Here is a 26812-nt window from a genome sequence, read left to right as displayed (position 1 = left end):
ATTTGCAAAATAATTATATAGGCAATGGTCATGAGGAGCAATTGTGGCAGTCATGTGAATCACAAGGCAACAGATTTCTGTTTGTATTTTACACATATTGTATGATATAAATTCTAAGGGAATTGTGGTGCTGCCTTAGAAAGAACATCTCTTTCAATGTGTACACATTTTTTAGAACTATATTTTAAGTGGCATGCTCTGATATACTGGTATGTTAAGTAACACCTGTTAAGATTTGGTTAAAAGTGCCATCAGTATAATGTGACTAGTGCCATGTTTATCCATGTGCTTACATTTTTAGTTTCAGGGCACATTGAAAGAGTTATTGCGAGTGCTGGCTATTTCAGAAATATAGAGATGGGAAAGATGCACCTGGCAATTAATATAGAAAAGCCCATTTTAGGCCCACTAGCTCTCAGAGAAGCAGCAAATGGCTATTACCTTTCACTCTTCCAAGGAAAATAGGCCTTTTAAAAATTATGAAACTTGTTATGAAAATTAAGGTACAAGTTACATCATAGAAAGAAAATGAACATATTTATGAAAAGAGCATTTTTAAATCTTTTCCTTAAGACCACTCAGTTTGGAATGTATGCTTTGAAAAATTCTAATTTATGTAGTTTTAATTGATATATTCTGCCAAGACTTGAAAACTCAAGTGCTATGTCAGTTACATTTAACATAAAACAAGGAAAATAACCATATGGAAATCTGAAAGGCTGTGCCAAACCAATTAAAATTGCTAAATTTTACTTATGTCTAACTGCTGAGTTGAAGATAGCAATTTATAAGTCACATTTGTTCTTTAATGAAAGGTGCTGGAAATCTTTCTTTCCATCACCTTAAAAAAACATGCAAGCAATGAGATTTGGATGGGTTGCAGAATCCCATTGTATTTGGCCCTTCCAATTCCATGTCCAGGAGCACCTAAACTATGATTGCTGGAAGGATTCTAGATTTCTGCCTCCTAGGACTTTGATTCTACCTGCTTTACTACTTGTAGACACATCACCTTAGGCATGTGGTTAAAGTTCTTGGAGTTTCCCTTTTGTGAATCTATCTGATGATTACAAAATAGTTATTTAGCTTTTATCACACATGATAGTTGTAAGGACTAGGTGAGATTTTCTAGTTTTTTCTCCCAGTGCAGTAGCTTCCTGTAGTTACAATCTGAATTTATTATTCCTGAGGATTGCCTGCCCACTAACTTTCATAAGCCAGAGAAAAAATTGGCTATTGCCAAGAAATGTGTACATATGTATAGGGACCCAGTTTTCCTGACTCTGGATCAGCGCCTCCCATTCTAGACTGATATCTGATTATTGATGATCAATAGCATGTGTCAAGCCAAGAATTTGTGAAAACAGAGGGAATATGTGGACATGAGAGAAGCTGAGTTCTTTGGAGATTTTTTTTTTCTGGAGAGGAAAAATAAATGGGTTAGAAGAGAAATAGAAAATGGACATATTACCTCTATCTCTGATTCAGTTCCCTGTTTCCACACTATTGCTTTCTAAGTCCCCCTACTATAATTCTGGAGGCTTATTCTATTTTCGCCTAAAGAGACTTGGTCAGCCTCCTATGCCTGGTGTTCTTGCATTTGCTCTTTTGAGTGAGGCCGTGCATTCGTTTGTGCAGGCTCCCTTTGTTGGCTTTACCAGGCAACATGCACTGACATTTGTTTTTCTCATTATGCAAGTTTGAGACTTTTTTTCTTTTCTCAATTATCTTAATGCTCCCTTTTGTAAATCAGGGGAAGGCACTTGGCTATAAATCTCTGTGGAGTGATCTTTTATCTCTCTTTTCTGGTACATGAATCATGAACAGCAGCAGGAGACTCTGTCTTTGGTCTTAGTCACCTATGTAGTCAGAACAATTTATAAAACGAATTGAGGGAACACTCAGATGCTTTTATAATATATCCTGCTTTCAGGGTTGTTTTGGATAAAGTTTGTTTCATAGAAACCCTTGACTGTAGCCTTACTGATTTATAGGTGCAGCAAGATGTTTTTGCCTCTTTACTTAATTATAGGCATCCTGAAAAAAACTGTTTACAGGGGGCTGGTAGTTTCAGAGAATTGTCATTATCCCTTCTCTACCGATTTCTTTCTGTCCATAAAAAAGAAAAAAGAAAAAAGAAAAAGGAGGTGATTTTCTTCTAATTAGGCCTTGTGATTTTTTTTTTTTTTTTTTTTTTTAGAAATCACAATGTGTCTTCTCTAGGAAGACTGTTCTGTGTGTAGCTCCCTTTGTCCTTTCGCTACATTTTACTATTTTTCTAGGCTGCCACATTGGCTTGGGTATTAGGAGGCGGAGTTCTTTCATTAACCTGATACTAAGTTGTATGATGACTTTGGGACGTTATTGGGGAACTCTGACTCTCAGTTTGCCCAGTTGCAAAATGATAAAGTGGGAGTAGGTCATTTCAAAGTACCTTCGTGCTTGAAAAGTCTCCATTTCTAAGATTCTAGCACACTTTGAATCCGACGGCATTCAACCTTCCTCGCATTATAAGATTTCTACAGCCTTTGCTTCAGTGTGAATACAAACTATTACCCTTGTTTTAGCACTATGACCCAGTCAATGGGGAGAAATGAAGATTTAAATTTAGCCTGTTTCAGCCATTTCACCTACCGCATGATATTTCCTGGTAACAAGGATGGCATTTACACTCCTATTTTCACAAAGTCTATGGTTGAAGAGGATTTTTACTGTCTTTCTTCTAGTCTCTCAAGTTCTGTAATAAGGAAGAATCCTAAGACCAAGTTAGAGATAGTTCGAGGAGACAAGCTTCTAAGAGGTAATAAACACTTTCCGGCATCTGCCTGTCTTTTTCTGTCTCTGCACTGTCTGTGTGCATGTAGCTAGCTGACTGCCATGGGAGAGAGCCACCCAAGGAGGAATCTGCTGATTGTGGTAGAAAGAGCATTCTTGGGGGGAATGGAGAACTGGCCCTCACTTGCCTCTGCCTCCAGATGTGTGACCTTGGGCAAGTCACTGAGTCTTAGTATCTCTAATTGCACCCAGCAATTACTTCTGAGAAGATAGTGAACATGAGAGGCTGCAGCAGGGGACACAGAGCCACAAGGAAAGACAGTGCTTGTGGCTGACACTTTGCCGAGTCTCTCCTTGCCCTGGTTTTTGCCATCCTGGTTTTCGCCCTGGTGCCATCCCTGGAGGAGTTCTTGTCTACCTCCTTTTCTTAGCTGAGAGCTGGGGCCAGCCCAGTAGCCAGCAGCAGCTTTTCCTTAGAAGCCAGAAGACCAGCCGACCGCCTCCTCCAGCCAAGAGAATGCATATTCCTCTGAAAATAAGGACATGACAATGATGATAATGGTGTTCTCTGAGCAGCAGCAAAGTCTAGTGATCTACCCACTAAAACCAAGTTCACAATTGAGGCAATACCCCAGACAATTAAGACAAAGCAAGAGATGGCCTTTGGTTATCTGGCTGTAGGAATGCAGCAATTCACTTTGCAGGTGTAGCTATTAGCTGTAGCCTTGGGGCTCTTGAGGCCTGCTGACTAGAATTTGGTTGTAGTGGGAGGAGGGCAATTAGGTTGCCTTTTCTGTGTTCCAAGTACACAGACAGCAGCTCAAAAATCCCTCGGTTGCCTTGCAAAGAATGTCATTGCTCCCTAGGGTGACCACGGGAAAGGGCATGAACAGACAGCAAAGCTATCCATCTGCAGTGCTCACTTGGAAAGAGCAAGGCTCTCTCACCTTTGCAGAAAGGCTATGGACACTGCGTAATTGTGTCCCTGTGCAAACCTGGGAGGAGAGAGCACAGCCTGGGGGGGGGGGGGGCGTTGTGTTTGTTTTACAAACACGGCTGCTGTTGCCTTTTCCGGAGCAGAAGTTCATCTTCAGAACAAAAGCCCTGTGGGTCCTTAGAGCCCTTGCCTCTTTTTCATCTGGACAGAAAATCCGGGAAACCAAAGATCTTTCCATGTCAGGGCTGAATCACATCTCATTATTGGCTTGTTTCACCTAAATGTGTGTTAGAGTGGTCATAAACCAGGTTGCCTCTGCAATTACAGTTGAAATGTAATTGTCTAATTGTGAAGGAATCTCTTGGGTTTCCACTGTGCTGCCTTTTCCACTCTTCACTTGGGGGCCCTTTCCCCCTGCCTCCCTCCACCCCCTCCCCAAAGAGCTGTCCTGTGAAACAGACACAGGTGCCTTGGCTTCCAGGAAGAGTGCGAGACAGAAAGTGTGCTCTGTTATGAAGGCCTTGCCACTCTCCTGGGATGTGCTGGCTATATGAATGCAGTTGCTGTTAACATTTATAAACACGCTGCAGAATTTTAGATGGATGAGCAGGAGGAGGAGAGGGCAAGGATGTTTTCATATAAAATAGTTTCTAACAAAATCTAGAAAACCCAAGGGTTGCAAAATAAACCTTAGTGGTCAAACACAGAATCATTATTTATGCTTCTGTGTGAAGCTATGATTTGATGCTTCTGAAATCGTAAACACATTAGGGATTTCCATTCTTGGTGGCCGACCAAAACTTCTGTGATTGCTTTAGCTTGGGTCTCTGGCAATTTTACAAAATTGCTGTGTTCACTTGGGCCTACCTAGAGACGTGATCTATTAGGTAGAGGACGGGTCTTAGCATAGATGTCATTCTGCTGTGTGTTAGAAAGATAAATTATCACAACACAGTGGAATGGTTGGAGCTTACTGCTTCCAGGTGGTCCAGAATGGGGACTAAAATGCAGGGATCAAATTTTACAAAGCATTTATGAAAAACAAAAAGGAGATTATTAGTATACTATTTTTAATATTTGGCTGAAATTATGTAGAAAAGCACAGAACTACAAAATAGGATTTATATGATTCTTTTATTGTTTTTATAGCAAATTCTAAGTGTTCTTTTTTTTTAATAAAAACTTAATTCATAATTCCTGCCCAGGAAAGTGGATTTTTTTAATTAGATTTTTAAAGTTGCTTGTTATTTATTTGAAAGACAGAGACAGAAGGAGAGAAAGAGGGAGAGAGTTAAATCCATCTTCTATCTGCTGATTCACTCCCCTGATTCTGTAAAAGCAAAGACTGGGCCAAGTAGAACCCAGATGCCCAGAGTTCTGGGTCTCCTGCATGGGTGGCAGGGACCCAGGAACTTGACCCATTGCTGGCTTGACTCCCAGGATGCCTTAGCAAAAAGCTGGATTGTAAGCGGCACTGGAACTCCATCCCAGGTACTTGGATACAAGATGCTGGGTTGCAGGGGTCCCAAGCAACAGCTTAATTTGCTGTATCACAATGCCTGCTCCAGAGTAAAAGTGTTTTTAAAACTTTAGTATGTGTTTGTTTTTAGGGTACTGAAGCCCTAGTACTCTGTTTTAACAATACTTAGAAAATAATAGTGGGCCAGTGCTGTGGCATAGCAGGTAGAGCCGCTGCCTGCAATGCCTGCTTCCCATTTGGGTGCTGGTTTAAGTCCTGGCTGCTCCACTTCCCATCCAGCTCTCTGCTATGGTCTGGGAAAGCAGTGGAGGATGACCCAAGTGCTTGGGCTCCTGCACCCATGTGGGAGACCTGGAAGAAGCTCCTGGCTCCTGGCTTTGGATCAGTGCAGCACCGGCTATGGTGGCCATCTGGGGAGTGAACCAGTGGACGGAAGACCTCTCTCTCTGCCTCTGCCTCGGCCTCTCTGTAACTCTACCTTTCAGATAAATAAATATTTAAAATAATAATAATAAAAGCAAATAATGGACCTATTTTTTCCTTTAATTTGAAATTTGGATAGTTTTTATTAGGTTATGTTTGGGCATTTATTAAGGTGGTTTGGTTTATTTCATGTATACGTATATTTCACTATAAACTAATTTACAATTACAAGTACCTGCTGATGGAGCCAGTGTTGTGGCACAGCAAGTTAAACTGCCACTGAGATATTAGTATCCCTTACTGGAGAACTGGTTTGAGTCCTGCCTATTCCTCTTCCAATCCGCTCCCTGCCAGTGTGCTCAGGGAAGCAGCAGAATACAACTCAAGTGCTTGGGTCCCTGCCATCCACGTGGGAGACCTGGATGGAGTTCCAGGCTCCTGGCTTCAGTTTAGACCAGCCCTGGCTGTTGCAGCCATTTGAGTGAACCAGCAGATGGAAGATTTTTCTGTATCACTCTCACTTGCAAAATAAATAATTTTAAAAAATCTGTTAATAATAATAGCAAGTTGTTATATGAGAGGGCTTTAAAAAGTTTGTGGAAAAATAGAATTAAAAGATGAGCTTACTTTGATACAAAAAATTTTGAAATCCATGCATAGGAGGGATCTTCAGAAAGTTTGTGGAAAATCCATATGGTGAAAAAACTAGACATGGATTTCAAAAAACTTTTCTGAATCAAAATAAACATATCCTTAAAAAGTGGGGTCTTTGGGGGGGGGGTTGTTTTTAATATGAGAGGCAGGCAGATATGGAGAAACAGACAGAGAGAGAGAGAGCTCTGCAAGTCTGGTTCATTTCCCAAACGCTTGCAGTGGCCAGGACTGCGCTGTGGGAAGACTAGAAGCTGAGAGCCGAGAAGCCAGTCTAGGTCTCCTACATGGGTAGATGGGAATCCAATTATTTCAGCCTTCACTGCTGCCTCCCAGGGCCTGCATTGGCAGGAAGCTGGAGTCAGAAGCTGGAGCTCAGAACTGACTAACATGGTATGCAGGCATCTTAACTCCTCGGCTCAATGCCCACTCCATAAATTTACCTTTTAATGCCAATTTCCATGAACTTTTTGAAGCACTCTCTTATAATGCTCACAATATGAGAGGACCTGTTCTAATACTTTTGCTTTCATTTATTTACCTTTGTGTTTTTAAACAGTTTAATGGAGTTTAAAATCCAAAACTGATTTGGCCATTTATTGTTTGTACTTTTGTGCAAATGTCACCCATAAATGAGTCAGCATGGAGGAATGAAATTTACTGTAATAAGTGTCAAGTGTTTGACATTTAAATGTGTAACTATTTTAAATAGCTTCCACTATTGTTTTATAAAATCATACAGTCCTAATAATAGATCATGCCAAAATGGCACTTAGTAGAAAACAGTTCCAAGAAAAATTGGAAGGTAGGTACCATTAAATCCCATTTCTCAGATGAGAAAACTAAGATAAAATCTTTCCCCTGCCAAATCCAGTTATTTATACCACAATTATCACCCACACAGATTCACACCGCAAATTCGGTGCCTCAAAGGTACATATTCAGTTTACAAGAACACTAAATCAAAAGCAAATGCCAATAGACAGGCATTCAGCCTAATGGCTAAGATGCCCATGTCCCACATCAGAGTACCTGGGTTTGATTCCCAGCTCTGGCTCATGACTCCAGCATTCTTGTTGATGCAGATCCTGGAAAGCAGTGGAATGGCTCAGATAATTGGGTTGTTGCCACCCAAGTGGGAGACCTGGATTATGTTCCTGGCTGTGGGCTGTAGCCCAGTCTTAGTCTGGCCACTGGGGGCTTTTGCGGAGTCAACTAGGGGGTGAGAGCTCCCTGTCTATCTCTTACCCTCTCAAGTAAAACAATAAGTGCCACTTGGATGTTAAAATCAGCAGTTGCTGAGTAGAGTGGCTCATAGTAGAATCTCTCCCTCTCTCTCTCTCCTCTCTCTCTCTCTGTCTCTCTCTCTCTCTATATAAGTATATATACACAATATATATACATACATACACATAGAATGTTGTGAAGTAAGTAGAGGTTTTTAGGTACTTAGACATTTTTTACAAATTTATTTCTTTTTTAAAGGCAAGATGTTGACAATTCTGCTAGGTTTTTTATACACAGAAATGTGGTTAATGACTGGGAAAGGCTACTTTGTTCACCATTTATAGCATTCATTTCAGTAAATAGGCAGCACCATTTTATTAAGTGAAACCAGAGACCATGTGAGATTAGAGAAGTTTAGACTAAGGGGCCGGTGCTGTGGGGTAGCGGGTAAAGCCACCGCCTGCAGTGCCGGCAACCCATATGTGTGCCGGTTCGAGTCCCTGCTGCTCCACTTCCTATCCAGCTCTCTGCTATGGCCTGGGAAAGCAGTAGAAGATGGCCCCAAGTCCTTGGGCCCCTGTACCCATGTGGGAGACCTGGAAGAAGCTCCTGGCTCCTGGCTCTGGTTCGGCGCAGCTCCAGCCGTTGTGGCAATTTGGGAGTGAACCAGCGGATAGAAGACCTCTCTCTCTCTCATCTCTACCTCTGCCTCTGCCTCTTTTTAACTCTGACTTTCAGTAAGGAAATAAAATCTTAAAAAAAAGAAAAGAAAAGGTTGGACTAAGTTATAGATAAAAAAAAGAGGATCAGTTCTGCCACTAAATAGCTATATGACCCTAAATAGCTATATGACACTCAGTGAGTTTTTCTGTCTGAACTTCACTTTCCTGGTCTTTAAAATGGGCACTGACGTTACCACCTGGAAACAGTATTGATGAAATGGTTAAATGAGGTAGACTGATGTCACCACAGCTGGTTCTTAATAATCTTTTCCTTCTCTGCTAGAACATTATAACAAATCTATACGCCCTAGGAGGAATTCAGCATTAGGAATTCCTGACTTTGGCAATAGGGTTTGTATGAAGGAATGAATTAAAATAATTCTTAGAGACTAATAACTTCCTTATTTGTACACTATCTGCCTCCAACACTCATAAACACTCAGTATGTTGAGAATATTTCCCAATTTTAAAAAACATTTATTTATTCATTTGAAAGAGTGACAGAGAGCAAGAGATCTTCCACCTGCTGGTTCACTCCCCCAAATGGCTGCACCATCCAGGTCTGACCAGAATGAAATCAAGAGTCAGGAACTCCTCTTGGTCTCCCACGTGGCTGGCAGGGGCCCAGGTACTCGGGGTATCTTCTGCTGCCTTCCCAGGCACATTAGCAGGGAGCTGTACCAGAAACAGAGTAGCCTGGATTCTGATGCTGCAACGTGGGATTCTGGTGTCACAGGCAGTTAAGAAAGTCTGTCCAAGATTAAAAGAAAAATCATGCAAACAAGTGGAGGATGTTGGATTTGAGGCCATACTTGTTTAATTCTAAAGATCAGATTCCTTTCACGGCCACAACAGGAGGCACCCATACTTAGACACATGCCTATGCATACAGCCTGTACAGCTTGAGCTTCTCTTTCTTGGCGACTCCTGAATGTGGAAATGTGATGGGTTTTGATCTTGCACCAGGAAGACCGAGAGCAGGCAACAGTGAGCTTCCCGGTTGACGTGTTACTTCTGAGCCTGGGTCCTCAGTACCGCTCCGAAGTGTGCCTGACTGTGTCTGAGCCATGCTCCCCCAAGTGAGGGAGCCTGGGCTTCAAGACCGGTCCCTCCTTCCCAGTCTCCTTCACTGTCAAATGGAAACCCCATGCCTGACTCATCCACTGTGAGGGAGGCCCACTGTAAACTGTAAAAGTGCCATTTACTTTCTGGAATTAGAATTACTGCCAGGTCCTGGATGCCTTTCCAATAAAGTGGTACTTTGTTGGCAGAGGGCAGATTTTAAAATATTTTTAAATTGTGTTTCACAATAACTTCTTGGAAAAAGAAAGATGCTCCAGAGATTACTTTGATCGGTTTGCTCTGACCTTGTTGATGTGCTGTTTTTGAAGACAGTTTTAAATGGCTGCAGCGTATCAGAAAGGTATTTAATAATGTCTTTATGCTTATGTCCAGGTTTTCAAGCTCCCAGCTTTTTAGGTTTTGGTCTTTGCTTGATGATTCCTTGTCAATTCAAGTGCATAAATAGTAAAAACAAAATAATAATGATAATTCTGTGTTAATGGTACAGCATCTTTATTAGCAGCATTATCTCAGAGTGGACTCTTTAGGAGGTTAGTGCATGTGAAACTATTACCTGGACAGTCCTGGCATCATCTGGCAGGTGAGGGAGAGAACAGACAGAGGCATGGTAAAACCACAAACAGTTTGCAGGAGAATGTTTGAGGCTCTTACCCATCTGCAAACGGGATGAGCAATGGTGCATTTCACATAAGTGGTTATGAAAATTAAGTGAAATAATCCACAAAAAAGCACTTAGTCCACTTCCTGACACAAAGGGAATACTTAATAAACATTAGCTATTGTTATTAGCATTAAGTAAATGGTAATATAACACTTATCAAAAATAATGACTTTCCATAAAGTAAGTGATTTTAATTGCAAAGTCTCCACTGTCAGAGTGAAAGAGATAGAATTCTTTATTCAAAGAACTCAGGCTTCAAATTCACTTGTCTTGAATAATTGTTTTCTTTTTTTACTTTAACAAAAACTAGGGGGAAAAAAAAGCTGAATGTGTGTAATTATAATCTGAAGAGTTTACCTAGAGCAAAGTTACATCTTTCTAGCGTGTGCCCAAGGTCACAGAGCTGCTCTGTGACCGAAGCTGGAGTGTGAACGGGTGGCCTGGATCTGGAGCCTGCATTCTAATCCCTGTGCTGGACCAGGAACTGGGATAACATGGGCCCTTCTCATTTTGAATCAATGTGTGATTTCCTGTCTTGAAGAAGTCATTTTCTGCGTCCATAGAAATGAAGCCCCCCATCAAAGGGCAGATCATGGCTTTTGTGTCAAAAGCACCTAGATTTTAGTTCTGCCTCCTGACTGTAACTTGCCATGGGGATCTTAGGCAATTTATTTAACTTAGCTTAACCTTTTTAACACTCTGCAAAATGCAGGAACAATACTTTGCAAGTTCCCCGCTCTCACTTTTTCCTGCCCTGCCTTCCTTCTTTAACCTACAATATGTGGAGTGTTCCTGATCTGTGATGGTCACTCCCAGAATGGTGCTTTTCTAAGAAATATTCTTCACACTCACAAGTTTTCCTACTATCATTTTAGCACCAGCTTAAGTTTGTGCCAAGTATTTGACTCACTGGTCTCAGATAAAGCAGAAGGAGCCTGGGCTTTGGAGTCAGAATGAGGTTTAAATTGTAGCTCTCTTATTCGAAAAGGCCAAGGCATGATATTTCCTTTCTCTAGGCTTTGACATTTTCATCCGGACGAGGTGTAGGCGGTAAGGGTAATAACACGGGGAAGGTGTTTGGCACAGTGGTTAAGGTGCCCCTTGGGACACTTGACATCACATATGAGAATGCACAGGGTTGAGTCTTGGCTCTGCTTCCAGTTCCAGTTTCCTGTCAGTGCACACCCTAGAAAGCAGTAAGGGATGACTCAAGTAGTTGGATCCCTGTGATCCAGCTGGGAGACCAGGACTGAGTTCTATGTTCCTGGCTTCAACCTGGCCCAGCCTTGACTACTGCAGGCATTTGGGAAGTGAACTAGCAGATGGAAGATCTTTCTTTGACTGTCTCTGTCTCTGTCCCTGTGCCTTTCAAATAAAATGGAAAAAGAAAAGGAGGGGGTTAATAATACATAGTTGCAAGTATATAATGATTAAATGAGATATGGAAATTGGCCCTCAAGTAATGTCAATAAGTGGTATCTAATCTTTAGGGAATGCATTATGCAGCAAATACATCACTCTGCATTTGATTATCTTCTCTGTGTCATTTTACTCCATTTTTTATGAAGCAAAAAATTTAAAATTTAAAACCTGTTATTGAAAATAAAGCAAGATTATGGGTGATTATGGGCAATTGGTTGTGTGACTGTGTGCTGAGATTTGCAAAGGGTCTGGACAGTTGTAACTAAGATGTTAACACATTCTTGGCTTCCTCTTGAGTTGTCATGAGAGTCAAAAGAGGTAGTGATTAATAATACCTCCCTCTACTGACTATACTGTTAAACTTTCCAAATACATAAAACCTTTGTGTGTTGCTAGTGTTTCCAAAATAAGCCTCAAACTATTTTTTGAGTGGTCCCATCATTAATAGCTTTGGAGACAGATCTGATGTCTCTTCTTCAAATTGTATGTCTTTCAATCACTTAATTCTTCTAATATTCTGATTTTCTCATGTGTAAAGTGAAGTGAGGTAGTTGTGAGGATTTAGTGAATTAACACAGCAGAAAGACAAGCGTGGAGATAGCTATTACAGACCCAAAGTAAATGTGGTGGCTTTCAAATAAAATGCATTTTTGTGTTCAGATTTACATTGTTTTTGTTTTTTTTTATCAATGTGTGGAGTTTAATATGCAAGATTTATTAAGTTAATCTAACCAAACCAATTTAATTTAATTAGTTGAATTTCTCTATTAGCCAGCAGGAATTTTAAGATTTTTGTTTTAATATGTTGACTTTAATTAGTAGGATCGATAGTTTGGGAATGTTTTCATTGCAAATTTGGGTTTGATTTCCTTGTCTGTGATTCAGTTTTGGGGTTTCAGGCCTTGATTGTCCAGGTTAATCTTTGAGGAAGTTTTGTATCAATCAAGACAGATGCAAGTTACTTTTATCAGTCCATTGCTCCAGGTGAACAAGCATTCCATTCTTTGACAGAATGTTAAACTGTTATGTTCCTTTTGATGGAGTGCTGACTTGTTCAAAGCATTCGTGAAAGGGAGAAAAGATCCCCTGTGTTCTAACATCTTATAACCTAAAGGTTGCTCCTAAAAGTTTCCTGACCAGATCTTTGACTATGGATGCCTCGGTAATTAATTTCCCAAACCAGAAATGTGTGAAGTGATTTTGGATTCTGTTCAGAGTAGGATTTAGCACAAACATTTGGACGAAGACTAAGCAGATGTGAAATCTCTTCTAGATGCTGAAAAAGGAAAACAAAACAAAAAACCCATATGAGTCCATTCTCTTAAGGCCCAAAGGAAGAGAATAAAGCGGAAACATTGCGTGCATTATTTTTGTAAATAGCTTAGAAGGAGAATGGGATTTAAAGAGGCTTAGTTTTGCACCTTTCCCCGAAGATTAGTGTCCTAGAATTTGAGAGGCAGTGCAGGAAAATCAGAACAAGAACTTGCTGACAGCAGGGAGGCTCCTGTCCTCAATTCAGGCATGTGGTCTAGTTGCCCTAAGACGTCCATATCGTTATCCAACAAAACAAAGAGTGGGTGCTTTAACATTTTAAAGATGTTTTTTCTAACCCACACGATCTAGAGCTATTTGTAGAAGTCTGATCATGTCACTAACCTGGCTAAAATTCTGCACTGGCTTAGCATTACCTGCAGGATAAAGTCCAAACCCTCAGCACACTATACAAGGGCCTCTGTGGTTTGGCTGTTGCTTATCTGCACCACTCCCTGAGTGGTAAATTTCATTCCTAATTGAGCACAGTGAGAGACCCACGGCACTGAACTTGGTTGCAAAGCTCTTGAGAGCCTCTTTGACTCAAATGGTTCCTCCTTGAGACATCTATCTGTCCCTCCCTGTTCCTACTCCTTTATTGTGTTTAGGGAACTTACCCTTGATATCCTTTAGCATTTAAAACATAGTCTGTCAATGATCACATTATATGGAAGTGATCTTTTTACTTACCTGACTAAATTGCCTCATGGTATTCCCCAACTAGTGGCGTAGTGCCACAATCTTGGTAAAGATTAATGAATCATGGTATCTTTAAGAGAAAACATCTACTTCTCAGCATTCTAAGCATGGATCAGGGCATTTAACAATTTTGTGCCTGTTGACCTCGTTTGACACATGTGTTGGCACTGGTAAGGGTGACTTGGAAGCTAGGTAGAACTTTAGAACATTACGATTATGCATTGATGTCAGTAGAAGACACACAAATTTCTGCATGTGACACTGGCCCCACACAAATGTGCACACATTGTTGAAACATAATTCTCTTTGGAGAGAGAAATGATCAATGAGCCATTTCATTGGTAGAAGAGAGTGGAGACACTGAAATAGAAAAAGAAGAGGGTGAGGCATTTGCTTGTGATTCTTTAAGGAAATAACACAATTGACTAAATGGCAAGTGCCGGTTAGAGCTTGTTCATGCAATACAGACGGGAGTTAAGAGCCGGAAATTTAGATTTCAGACAATCGTTGGTGGTGATGGTGAAGAAAACGTTGATCCCAGTGCTTGCAGTATATGCCAGGTCCTGAGCTAAGTGTGTTAGTACTTCATCTCCCCTAATTCTCCCCATCTATATGGGTGATAGTGTGATTATTCCATTTCACAGAAGAGGAATAGGGGTTCAGAGAGGCTGAACAAATTGCTCATTAGGGTAGTTCAAAAACTTAATGGAAAATGGATGTAAAAGATTCAGCTTATTTTGGTACACAAATGTTGAAATCCATATGCTTTTGCATAATACACATTTTCCATGAAATACCCAATATATGGGTCAGCAAACACAATCTGTCTGTTCCTAATATTTTGCTTGGTTGCCATCTTCTTCTCTTGCCTACAAGTTTGTCTTAATATATAACAATTAAGACCATTATAAATATAGTAGATTCTTCCTCCCTAACTCACCCACATTCAAAATGCTTCTTTTAATATTTCCTTTTCGCAGTTTGTGCAGCTAATAGGTTGCCAGTGCAACAGACAAGCACCGAATGTTGTAGTTTTGGATTGTGATGTGTGTCATCTCTATCTAGAAAGTGTTGCTGATAGGCAGAATTATGACAATGTGAGAAGTTTGAGATGCTTCTGTTTGAATTATATTTATGGATTTAAGTATGATTGAGGAGCTTAGAAAAATAGTGGGCTAGTACATAGGATTAGAAATTTGAGTATAGAGTAGACAGTTGGAGAAAGATGAAGAGGAAGTCTTGTTTTCAAACTTTATGTGCATTAGGAGCCACCATCTTCATGACCCAAAGCAATAATACACGTACTACTGCGTTACAATGCAGGGCTCTAATGTAATGTTGTAGTGACTTTGTATACTTCAAAAAATTAACTTTGAGAGTGATCTTTTGATGCCAATTCTTCAAACTTCTGAAGTTTTTAAAATCATGTAACCTTGTGACATGGGCATTTTTCCATTCAAAATAATTTTTAATTTGGTAAACTTCTTGGCACTGGATATAGAACTGAAAAGTTAACATTCTTGAACCAACAGAACTTTTCACGTTTTATAGAATTGTATTAAAAACAGCAAATTTTAACTCCTGCCTCAGTTTGCAAACAGAAGCTTCAAAAGGACCAGAAAAGAGGAGTTGGTGTACAAAAACTGAGCAATGAAACAGATGTGCAAAAAAGTCTGTGCAGATTTGGCACTTCCAGCCAAAAGCAGCTGAAGCATATCTTTTAAATTTCATTAAGCTGGATGCACTACTCATGAGGCCCTCTCTTCATTTCCTGATGAGGTAGATAGCCATTCTTTCCCATATGGTGAGAGACTCTCTCTACTATCCAAACAGTCTCCTGTTTACATTTATTTCTCCATCCCCTTTTGATTTCTCAGCAGAGCAGCTGCTTTGAAAAGAAACCGAAAAGATTATCCAGAGATCATTCAATGCTCACCCTTCTGCCCGCTCAGAAGAGAAAGTTCCTTTTTTCCTCCCAGCATTATTTAGAGGAGGGACTTAATAGCTTTGAAGTATGCTTTCCATACTCTTCTTTTTTTTTTTTTCTTTATTACTTAGAAGCTAAATTGATAAGCTTTCCAAGACTTCTATGTGGATGAATTCCAGAACATAAAATTACTTACATTTACTTAGAAGATTGTGATCTCAGAACCTTATAAAATAATGATGATAATGTGTGATGCTAGAACTCCTCTCATAGTAATATTATAGTCATCTCCTTTGATGCTTCTGTTGTGTAGATTATCTCTAGTCAGTTGAGGCACCTACTATAATACCACTATTGTAATCAAATTTATCATGGACATGAACCTAGAGAAATATTAAAAGTACAAATAAAATAGCTAAAAACTCAAACAATAATTTAGCTAATTATTGTCATTAGAATGTAGCAGTTATTTGGACCTAAGAATGAGAAGTATGACAATGGCTTGTACCCAACTAATGATCAAGAGCCTTCTCTTTCATGCATTCTAAAAATATCTACGAGAGTCTTCTTCATACCTAGCACTTCTCTAACCACTCTGGATGAAACAGTATGGACTGAAAATCCCTTCCTTGTGGTGCTCACACTCCAGTGCAGGAGATAGATAATAAGCAGAATCTGGGGAGTGGTATTACAATTTCATTGTATAAATATGACACCATTTGCTGAGGACTGAATTGTACATTATGTAGATTTCATCCCCGCCCCTTTTATATACCTGGGTTTATTCTATGTAAATAACTTAGATATTGCCACTGCCATGGTTGGTACTATGTAGAAGAGGATTTGATTGTGGGAGCATTTTAATGGATAATTTAGTAGCAGTTAACAATACATGAAGTCCACAGATAATAGAGGCACGTGGACTATGAACAAGGACCAGATCAAGGTGCTGGAAATAAGAATTATAAATAAGAATAATATCACCTTGTGATATTATTGTGGTCTTGGCGGTCTTGGTCAAGAATTCAAGTGTTCCTACCAATCTAATGGAAAAGCTCTGGGAGATTTTAAGCAGCCAGTTATGTTTAGTGCTCCCAGAAGAGCACACCATTGCAAGCAGCAATCATGAAAGCAAAGAATGCTACTTAGAGGATTCCCATGGTCTCCCAGCAAGAGTGAAGGAACTTGGCAGCAGCTGTAGTAGGTACAGGAAGAGATGGAAAGAACTGAACATTCTGAGATCTATTTTATTGGTAAGAAAAAATATGACGGGATTTGACATACCAGATGTTGAAACAGGGGAGCAGGAAGAATCAAGGAGGGTGACCAGGGCTTTGGCTCCACTTCCCTTCCTTCAAGTTTGGAAATAGTGTTGCTTGTTTGTAGGTGTGGTTAGAAGACAGCAATGATAATAGTCATAGTGAATATTTATAAGAGACTCGGTAGGTATATCAAGAGCTTTGTATGTATAACTCCATTTGATTCTCAACAACCCTGTAAAGTATGGTCTATCATTATAGCCATGTTACAGAAGAAGAACTGAGGCCCAGAAAAATTAAATAACTTTCTAATGGCAACAAAGATAGCAAGTGGCAGAGTAGAAATTAAAATCTGGGCAGTAGCAGTTAAGTTACCTGGAACCCCCACATTCCATACTGGAGTGCCTCAATTCAGATTCCAGCTCTGTTCTTGAGTCTAGCTTCCTGCCAGGGCACACCCCAGGAGGCAGCAAGTGATGGATGGCTCCCTGCAGACTGTGTGGGAGACCTGGATTTGATTCCTGGCTCCTGGCTTTGGTCTGGCCTACCTGCTAGCTGTTGTGAGCATTTGGGTAATGAACCAGCAGATGGAAGATCTTTCTCTGTCTGTCTCTCTTTCAAATAAAATGAAAATAAATAAAGTCAGACTTTGGGCAGTTTGATTCTAGAGTGGATGCCTCACAGTCCCCCTACTCTATACTGCCTCTATGTGCATGAATAAATAAACACACTCACAATTTTCTAAAGTTATCTTGGATTTATTACTGAAGCTAAAGTTGACTTTTCAAATTCTGCTCTTTAGGATCGCACTCACCCACTGCCTGAGCAATTTGGCCTTACTTTTACAGCAGGTAGAAATGAACCTATCTGCTTTGGGAGAGCTGATAAAAATCCAAGCCTAGGAGGCAGTTTCACAATGCCTTTTTATCACCTTCCCATGCTGATCTTTAATCTCTCAGGGAGCCATAAGTGAGCTTGTGTCATTCGTTGTTCTTATGGCTTTCAGAATTCAACACTGGAAGGATTAGCAATATAATAAAATAATAACTATAGCATTAGCAGTTATGTAATGATCTCCTTGATCTGCAGTCCTATTGCAGAAGCTTTACATAACACTGTCTTATTTAATCTTTTCCAAAATCCAGAAACATGTTATCATCACGAGAACACAGAGACTCCGAGATGTTACATAATTTTTTTTCAAGGTTATTGCATGTAAGTGACAGAACCAAGATTTGAATCCGTGGCTTACTTTGATGATGTTCTTTTATTTCAAACATCATCTCTTTCATTAGCAATGAACCTGAAATTGAAGTGTATTGTTATCAGAGGAACGTGTCCCGGGCATGTCAATGAACCTGTAATTGAAGTGTATTGTTACCAGAGGAACGTGTCCCAGGCATGTCAAAAGTAGATGCTTTGCCATATTTCAGGTGATAGAACTGTGTTAAAACTCATATAGATTGCCAATCAAAAATTTCTTTTTTAAAAACCTAAAATTATTCTTATTTTTCCATTTGAAATAATAATGGAAAGTTCCTAAGGAAAGTTTAGATCAACTTTTATGAGAATTAAATACGGAATAGCTGGATTCTTTACTCTTAGTCTTGTTTAGGGTTTTGTTATAGACAATCCACTCTAACTCCTTTAAAACAGAAGGGGATATATTGAAATACATTCAGTGGTTTATAAAACCTGCCGAAGGTGTGGGTGGTTGACTGAGCTTCCAAAACACTCCCAAGCACTCAGACCCGGGTTAAGACCGTTGCAGCCTGTAAGATTTTATAGCCAGTGCCAGAAGCTGTTACTGCTGCCGACTGCAAAATCTTGCCAGCAAAATGCATGCCCAGCATCCAGCCTGTCCTCAAGTATTTCCCTTCCTCGGCAAATCTTTGCAGAGTTGTGCCTGATTGGTGGAGTCCAAGTCTCCTGAGCAGCCCTAGCTCACTGCAGAGCAGTCTGGGAGCTAGGGTTTGTCCCTCTCTAGTGCCTGCAGTACAAGAGGTTGTGCTACAAAGCATTGGGAGTGGGAACTGAGAGAGCCAATCCCCAGAGTCTTCCACACTCACTATGTTTTTCTTTACTCTGAATTAGGAGCATGTAACAGGTAGTCAGTTAACCCAGTGCCATCTTGTATACCTTGGTAGACATCTTTGTTTGTTTTTCCTAATCATATACACACATGAGTTACCTGAAATGATACCAAGTGTTTTTTAAAAATGTGTGGGAAAATGGAATGAAAAAGTAAGTTTAGGGCCAGCATTCTGTCTGGTAAAGCTACCACGTATGACACCAGCCTCCTGTATGGGCACCGGTTGAGTCCTGGCTACTCTGCTTCCTATCCAGCTCCCTGATAATGGCCTGGGAAAAGCAGCAGGAAATGGCCCAAGTGTTTGGGCCCTGCTACCCATGTGGGAAACCCAGATTAAGCTCCTGGCTTTGACCTGGCCCAGTTCTGGCTTTTGTGGCTATCTGGGGAGTGAACTGGTAGATGGAAGATATTTCTGTCTCTCCCTCTCTCTCTGTAACTCTGACTTTCAAATAAATACATACATCTTTTTTAAAAAAGGAAGTTTAATCTGGTTCAAAAAATAGTTTTGAATAGTCAATAGTTTTTTCATATTTGTTTTCTGTGAACTTGAACACAAAGCATATGCATGGATTTCAAAAGTTTGTGCACCAAATAAACTTACCTTTTTTTTTTTTTTTTTTTTAATTTTGTTTGACCAGCAGAGAGACAGACAGACAGATATCTTCCATCCACTGGTTCAGTGCCCACATGCCAGCAACAGCTGGGGCTGGGCCAGGCTGCACCCAGGAGCTCTGTACCAAATCCGGGTCTACCATGGTGACAGGGGCCTGAGCACTTCAGCCATAGCCTACTGTGTCCCAGAGTGTACATTACCAGGAAGCTGGAACAAGGAGTGGGGCCCAGACTTGAACCCAGGCACTCTGTGATGGGATACAGGCATCTTCACCACTATACCAAACACTTGCCCCTAAACTTATCTTTGAATTCCATTTTCCTTAAACTTTTTGCATTACTTTCATGTCACATGAAAGGCTTGTTAACCATGCACATTCCTGGGATGCACCCTCAGATGTTTTTATTCTCTGGCTCTCTGGAGTTTGCATTCTAAACTAACGTTTCAAATAATTATACTTTTCATAAGACAGCCAACTCCCCTTGTTACAGCTGGGGCACCATCATTGAAGGGGATGGGGAACTGCAACCATTTGTTCAGTTCAACAAAAGGCAGCTGATGTGCCAACATGTATCGCATAATCAGGAAAGCCAGTTCTGACCTCTGCGAATCAGGCTTGTCATCTGATGTGACGGAGAACACGATCAAGATTGTGAGTGCTCTTTCAGTTCAGGCCTCCCTAGCATCACTGGTTTTGATGACATTTGGAAACAGTTATAGCAGAGTTTAAAGATTTAGTTCATCTGTTTCATCACATTAACTTTTCTAATAATTAAAAGGCCCTGAGAGACCACACTGCTGCGAGTCTCAGTAGCTGATCTGACACCTACGTCTGAGCACATTTAATTACATCCATGGGGAAAAAAGCACCAGGAGTTGTAGGAACCTCAGGTATTCATTCCCAGAGTCCAGTTGTGGGATCAGAGGCCAACCAGAGCCTACACATTCTCCATCACCGAACTGTTGAGAGTTCAAAAGAGTTTACAGATTTAAAAGACTTACAGTACATTTGGTTTATAGGTGTTCACGCTTTCAGAAGCAAACTGTGCTGTAGGTATTTGTCACTGGTTTTGGAAAGCCACAGCTCTGAGAGTCCTGAATATCATGGCGGCTCACGTTTAAGAGCAATTAATTGACAGAAGAGGAGCTGAGGTCCATGCAGTACTGAAGATGGGTATGTGGCTTGCAGAACCGTTGTGAATTTGTGCCACGCTTCGGCCCGTGCAGGAAGTTTGTGCTCCTCTTACATGTTTGAAAATACACACAGCAAAAGGAGTCAGCAACAAATCTGTAAATCTAGGTTCAACATTGAACTAGCACCCTTCCTTTTTCTCCAGTTTACTTTATTTCATATCACAATCCTCATGAAATTTATTAGAGTTAGTGATTAACTAGCATCTCCCTAAAATAAAGTATATTACACTGTGTGAGGGGATTATTTTTCTTTTTCTGCTTTGTTATGACTGCTATAGAGACATATTTATGAATAGCTAATGGTCTATATATCTTTTTAAAATTTTATGCATGTATTTTATTTTGAGAGGAAGAGAGAGAGAGAGAGAGAGAGAACACAAAAAGCCTCTTGATCTGTTCATTCACTTCCCAAATGTATGCAAGAGCAGGGACTGGGCCAGGCTGAAGCCAGGAGCCAGGTCTCCTACCTGGGTGGCCGGAATCTGCTACCTCCCAAGATGAGCCTTAACAGGAAGCTGGAGTCGGGAGTGCTGCTGGAATGAAATAATGTATCCTGTGGGAGAAATTCACTTGATTAAAAGTAAATAACAGCAAAGCTTGAACGCTCAGACCCTAGATTCTAAGCTGAGACACTTCTCCCTCCCAGAGATTTTTGCACAGGAGCAAAGCCTCTGAGCTCACCTGGCTCTCATTAACCACAGGTAAGTTGTTCTCAATTTCCAGGCTATTTACACAAAAGAAATGCTTAGTTTTTCGTTTTTGCCCTACTCTTTCAAAGCGGTCTTTTCCCTTCTACCTTGACTGAGGTGATCTTTCCAGCCCTTCCAGGTACTCATATTACTCTCTTCTTTAATTTCTCTTTTTTGTCCAATAGTGCACCCGTGAGCTTCCCTCACACTCCTTCATGTCTGGTCCATGCACCATGGTCTGATTTCAGTGCCATCACTCCATCAGGGAGTGCTGCCCTCCTCAAGGTCAACTCCATTAGTGATGCTTCGCTAACCATCACGTTGACATCTTTCAGTGCTGGTTTTGTTCCGTGGACTCTCGCTTTAGTTCATTTTCTGATGGCTGCAGTACCCCGCAATCGACTGACATGCCTTTCTGGTATCAGCTTCTCACATTCCCATCTGCCACGCACTGGCTCATGGGAGCACATCCTCCCGCTACAGTGGTTTCCTGTAAGCTGCTAGGTGGTAACTCCAGACTCCAGCCTCTCCAGCCACCACTTCTCTGCATCTGGTTCAGCGAATAGCACCCCATTTCCAGTCACCCAAGTTAGAACTGAAAGTCATCTGTGACTCTTGCCCTTTCCCCCACCCACTGCTTGTCAGTCCTCAAGACCTCTTGTTCTACTTCCATATCCTCTTGAACTTGGCCCATTTCTCCCCTTTCTCATCCTTTGCTCTGGAGGACTTTGTGCCCTCCCAAGTGGCTCCTGCCCCCCAGCTTATTGCCCCTGCCCCTTTCCCCACCAATCCCATCATGCATTCTGCATTCTGATGTCTGATAAACCTTTCAAAACTAAATCAGATCTTGACAGTCCCCTGCTTAAAATTCCTCAAGGGCTCCATACTGCTTTAAGATAAAATCAAAATCAATTAGCAAAGTTGGGAGGGCCTCTGCATGCCTTTCTAGCCTCCTGCATTTTTGTTTTTTTCTTAAAACTCACTTCCGTGGGCACCTGCTACTTTTTCTCTATGAGGGGTCTTGTCCCAGCTTCCTTTGACCTGGCCACCTCCTACTCACCTTTGAAGAAGCTTCTCCTCCCAGAAGCTGAGCCCCTTTCTGTTCCCCTCCGAAGATCACCTCCCAGACTTTCCCTCTTTCAGACAGTCCCAGCTCCCTATGGTCTTCAGTAGTTTGACCTTCTGGGGACGAATAGCCCTATCCTGCCTGTCTTTATCTTAGATCCTTGTCAGGTCTTGTACGCACGTTTGTTCAGTGTCTCTTGGCATGATGTTGTTAGAAGTCGGAAAGCACCCTATGTTATTTTTTATCAAAAAGAATAACATCACTTTATTTGGGGATCTCTCCCTTCCTCCTGCCTGCGTAACATTTTTAAAAGCTGCAGCCAAGTGCACCGTGGTCCACCTCCACTGCTTGTTCACTTCAGCCTGGTAAGGACTTGCTACTCTGATTTCAATTAGAATCTGACTCAGTGAGAGGTGCCTGCCTGTGTGCCTTCCAACACACAGATATTTTAAATAAAATTTATTAGTTAATTAAATATAAATGAAATCAGTTTAATTATCTCACTAGCCTAGTATTTTTCTTTCCAGTCCCATGGAGGTCATGGCAATGTACTTATCAGGTTGCCATAAGGAAGTTACTTACTTTCTCTAAATCGTGTTTTCTCACCTGTGCGATGGGATAATATCTACCTGGTTGATGGCAGTGCTGCGTGAAATTGTATCTGCAAACTGCTCATACTAGGTGTGACCCTTACATGTCGATATAGGCTGAGTGACTTCCCCTTTAAGCAGTGTTTACGTGTAAAAGAAGGAGAGACTATCAAAGGGTGGTTTTCCCCCATTTTTTTTAAACAAACTGATTATCTTGAAATCCTTAAATTCTCCTTTTAAGTTGAAGCCATTCTGTGCCTCATTATATGAAACAATTCCTTTCTAGGATGTCCAGTTTTATTCTAAGTTCACCAGATATTTTAGTTAATCACACATAGTGTAAATGTTTTATTTGCTCCACAAAAGGATCTGCATAGAAAGATATAGAATAGCTCTTTGGACTTCAAGCTGGTTTGAGTTTCACTGTTATCCTGTTAACACCTGCTTTACTGTTAGCAGTAAGGTTTAAAAAACAAATCTGCTAAATGTTTCTATTGTCCCTTTGCGAATATTGGACAGCCATTAGAAAAGAATTTGGGTCTGCTGTAGTGTGATTAGATATTTTCTATATAATGTTAACAATACGTTTTTAAGCAGAAAAAATGAAAAACATCATACAGAACAAAATGAAAACTCCATTGTTGGTTTATTTCAAGATTATTTTTGAAGGCTATGGTTCAGGCGACCTCAAAAGACCTGAACTCAGGACTAATTACTATACCTGAACCTTGGTAACTTGCTTTCCTGGCTCTGGGTAACTGAGCCCATTGGCTTTCTTCCAAGGCACATTTGGGCTACAAGGGAACTGCCTGCTTCGATAGCTGGCATGCAAGATTAAAGAGAAGATGAATGTTGTTTTTGGCAGCAGCTGCTGTTTTGTTCAGGGCAGTTCTAATACCATTTTGTAGGTCTGTGCATAAAGAACACAAATGACATTGCATCTCCTGTGTGACTTTGTGAAGCCTATAAGTGGACACTGGTAATGTATATCTTAAAATAGCTTCTCACCTACATAGAGGAAATAAGAGCCTTTTTGTTTGTTTGTTTGTTTGAAAAAGAGGCTTTTTCACAAGTTTAGAGCCTTGTGATGTTCTGATTTCCTGGACAGCATATGTTCCCCTGAGGTTCTGGCGTTGCGTGTGTGTTAATTTCTACCAAAGGAAAGTCTGCAGTGTGACGGCTATGTTATAACACATGTTGAGATCTGGTAAGTAGGTTCCTGCAGGGGGACATTGCAGCTCCTGTTCTTGGGATGTGGCTTTTTACTGTAAGGAAAGCTCGCTGTTCCACAGGGATTGGTTGGGTGATTGGGTGAATAGTCCATTGGAATCTGCTGATGTTGGTTCTCAACAAAAATAAGAATTAGGTAAGACCTTTGTCTTCCAAGACCCCAGCCTCATCTTGTGACTCTTTTTATCCTCCTTTAAGTACCTTTGCAGTACCATCTGCTGCTCTTAAAACATGCTCCAAGAAACGCACCTGCTATAGCTGTCATTTACAACTGACTATAAATTTTAGTCCCTGTTACTTCTCTCAATCAGGCTTACTTCTATTGCATGCTTTTTCTAACATGCAATGTAGTTTTTTTTCTTATGGTGCATGCAGATTTATCATTGTTTTTTTATCATGTAAATTATTGAAAGGCAACTTTTTTTTAGTATATGTGCTGCCGAATGGAGCACATGAAAGGCAACTTTTATGTGCCTATGTGAAAGGGTTATTGCAACTTTGTGTGCTGTGGGGAGTGTGGAGGACACTTTTGATGCATACCTCTAAAGAAAGGAATCAAGAACTGCCAACAATAAGATTAATGTGTCTGTGCAGTGAAAGGTTATCTTAAAAGAAGAGGTTATCACACAATGAGCGTGACCTAGAGAGAAAAGTCGTACAATCCTAAAACAAAGTAGCCAAAGAAAAATATCATATGCAGATGCAGAGAATGTTACAGCGAAAAAACAGTGTGATGGTTACCCAAACTGAAAAGATACAATTGAGAGCAGAAGTCCCAAACACAGGGACATTTTGCTTCAGCATTTTATCTCTGCGTTGGGATGTCCGTGCGTGTGTGCACACGCCCACGCATGCAGGCACCCGTTTCTTCTTGCTGGAGTTTCCCGAAGTTGGAAAAAGAGGAAGACAGACAGCAAGTGAAGAGAAATATTTTGTTGGTATATTACAACGTTTCACTTATTTGGAAAATCAACTGTTTAGTCACTGAAACTTTTCCAAACATGGTTGAGAACTAAGAAATACATGGACAAAATGTATCTGAATCCCACATCAGTGTGAAAATGCCCTCATACAGAAGAGCATACACTTATTCCATAGTGGACAGCTATTTCACAACAGAATGGTTTAGCGCATAAATACAATTAGAAAAACTGTCAATTGGAAAAACTGAATTAAAAAAAAATAAAGGTCACACCCTTCGTTCATGAAAGATTTACTCTATAAAGTCCGTTCTCAGATGGTTTTATTCAAACATTTCTGAGGCCCTTTTTTCTCCTTGGTTTCCTAGCCAATCCAAAGCTCGTCAATTACCCTCCAAATAATTGCATAGCACTTATAGTTTGAATAGTTTTTCATTTGATTCGCATCACTAGTTCATGAAGTGGACAAGGCAAAGGTTTTTCTTACTCTCATTTGGTAGGCTGATAAACAGAGACTCAGGACATTAACTTGCTTGTTTGAGGTCACATAGTAAGAGGCTGAGACTTTCTAGAAGATCTGTGTTCTGCCCATGGTTTCCAAAAGCATGTTTATTTTTTTTCTTGCCCTTGGAAACCATTGTTCCAACAGAATCTTACTGAGCATCATGAACAAAAAAAAAAAAAAAAAAAAAAAAAAAAAAAAAAAAAAGTGCTTAAAATAGAGGTTGAGGACCAAGAATTCCATTAGGGACAGTTCACATTCCTCACCCAAAAGGGCTTGAATCCACTAGAGTATACCATTCATATACTACTAATTGGCTCATCAGAAAGTATGGTTAATGATCTCTGTTTTATTTTTCTATTGCTTCAAATTACCACAATTTAGTGACTAAAGACAGTACACATTTGTTATATTATGGTGTGGGGTACCAGTCATCCAAAGTATGGTGTAGTTGGCCAAAATCAAATTGTCAGTGAGCTATCCTCTACCAAAGGCCCTAGAGGAGAATCTGTTTCCTTTCCTATTCCAACTTCTAGAAGCCACCTCCATGTTTAATGGCAGCAATGGCAAGTTGAGTCTCATGTCACAGCTCTCTGACTCCTTTCAGTATTGTATGTTTCTCTGAACAGAGCTGGGAAAGATTCTGTTTTTTAATGACTCAGGTGAAAAGGATAGGGGAGGCCGGTGCTGTGGCACAGTGGGTTAACACCCTAACCTGAAGTGCCAGCATCCCATATGGGTACCGGTTTTAGTCCCAGCTGCTCCCCTTTTGATCCAGCTCTCTGCTATGGCCTGGGAAAGCAGTAGAAGATGGCCCAAAGCCTTGGGCCCCTGCACCCACATGGGAGACCCAGAAGAAGCTCTTGGCTCCTGGCTTTGGATTGGCACAGCTCCAGCCAATGGACCAGTGGATGGAAGACCTCTCTCTCTGTCTCTACCTCTCTCTCTAACTTTTCAAATAAATAAAATAAATCTTTAAAAAAAAAAAAAGAAAAAGATAGGGCCCTGAGAATCCAGGATGGTCATCCCACATTTATGTCCTTAACCTAATCACTCACGCAAAGTCCATCTTGCCACATAAGGCAATGTATTCACTAGTTCCAAGAATTCGGACACTGGGCATCTTTGGGGTGGTTATTGTCATACTGCAAACTACAAGCTCTCATGATGCCATGGACGGTTTTTATCATCAAGGTTATAGAAGGCTAGAAATGGGCAATTTGGCAGTAAAGGTATCTTTGTGAGAATGACCTGAAACCTGGTAGAAACAAGAACACTAAGAAACAAAGCTAAAATAAAAATTTTAAAACAGTCTTTCAATTAAGTACAGTAATTTTGA

General features: G+C 40.6%; 1 long non-coding RNA gene across 2 annotated transcripts in view; it reads right to left on the bottom strand.

Annotated features, from left to right (window-relative positions):
• The window catches only part of LOC127491170 (uncharacterized), a 392060-nt gene that overhangs the window by 291784 nt on the left and 73464 nt on the right, over positions 1 to 26812 (bottom strand). For both annotated transcript variants that reach the window (XR_007919751.2, XR_007919752.2), the window contains exon 2: positions 20944 to 21029. This is a non-coding gene — a long non-coding RNA (uncharacterized lncRNA). The remainder of the gene's footprint in view (positions 1 to 20943; positions 21030 to 26812) is intronic.

This window comes from Oryctolagus cuniculus, chromosome 11 (assembly GCF_964237555.1).
Source record: "Oryctolagus cuniculus chromosome 11, mOryCun1.1, whole genome shotgun sequence".
Classification (NCBI taxonomy): Eukaryota; Metazoa; Chordata; class Mammalia; order Lagomorpha; family Leporidae; genus Oryctolagus; species Oryctolagus cuniculus.
The sequence above is the reverse complement of the archived record's forward strand: the minus strand, read 5'-3'. Positions and strand labels throughout refer to the sequence as shown.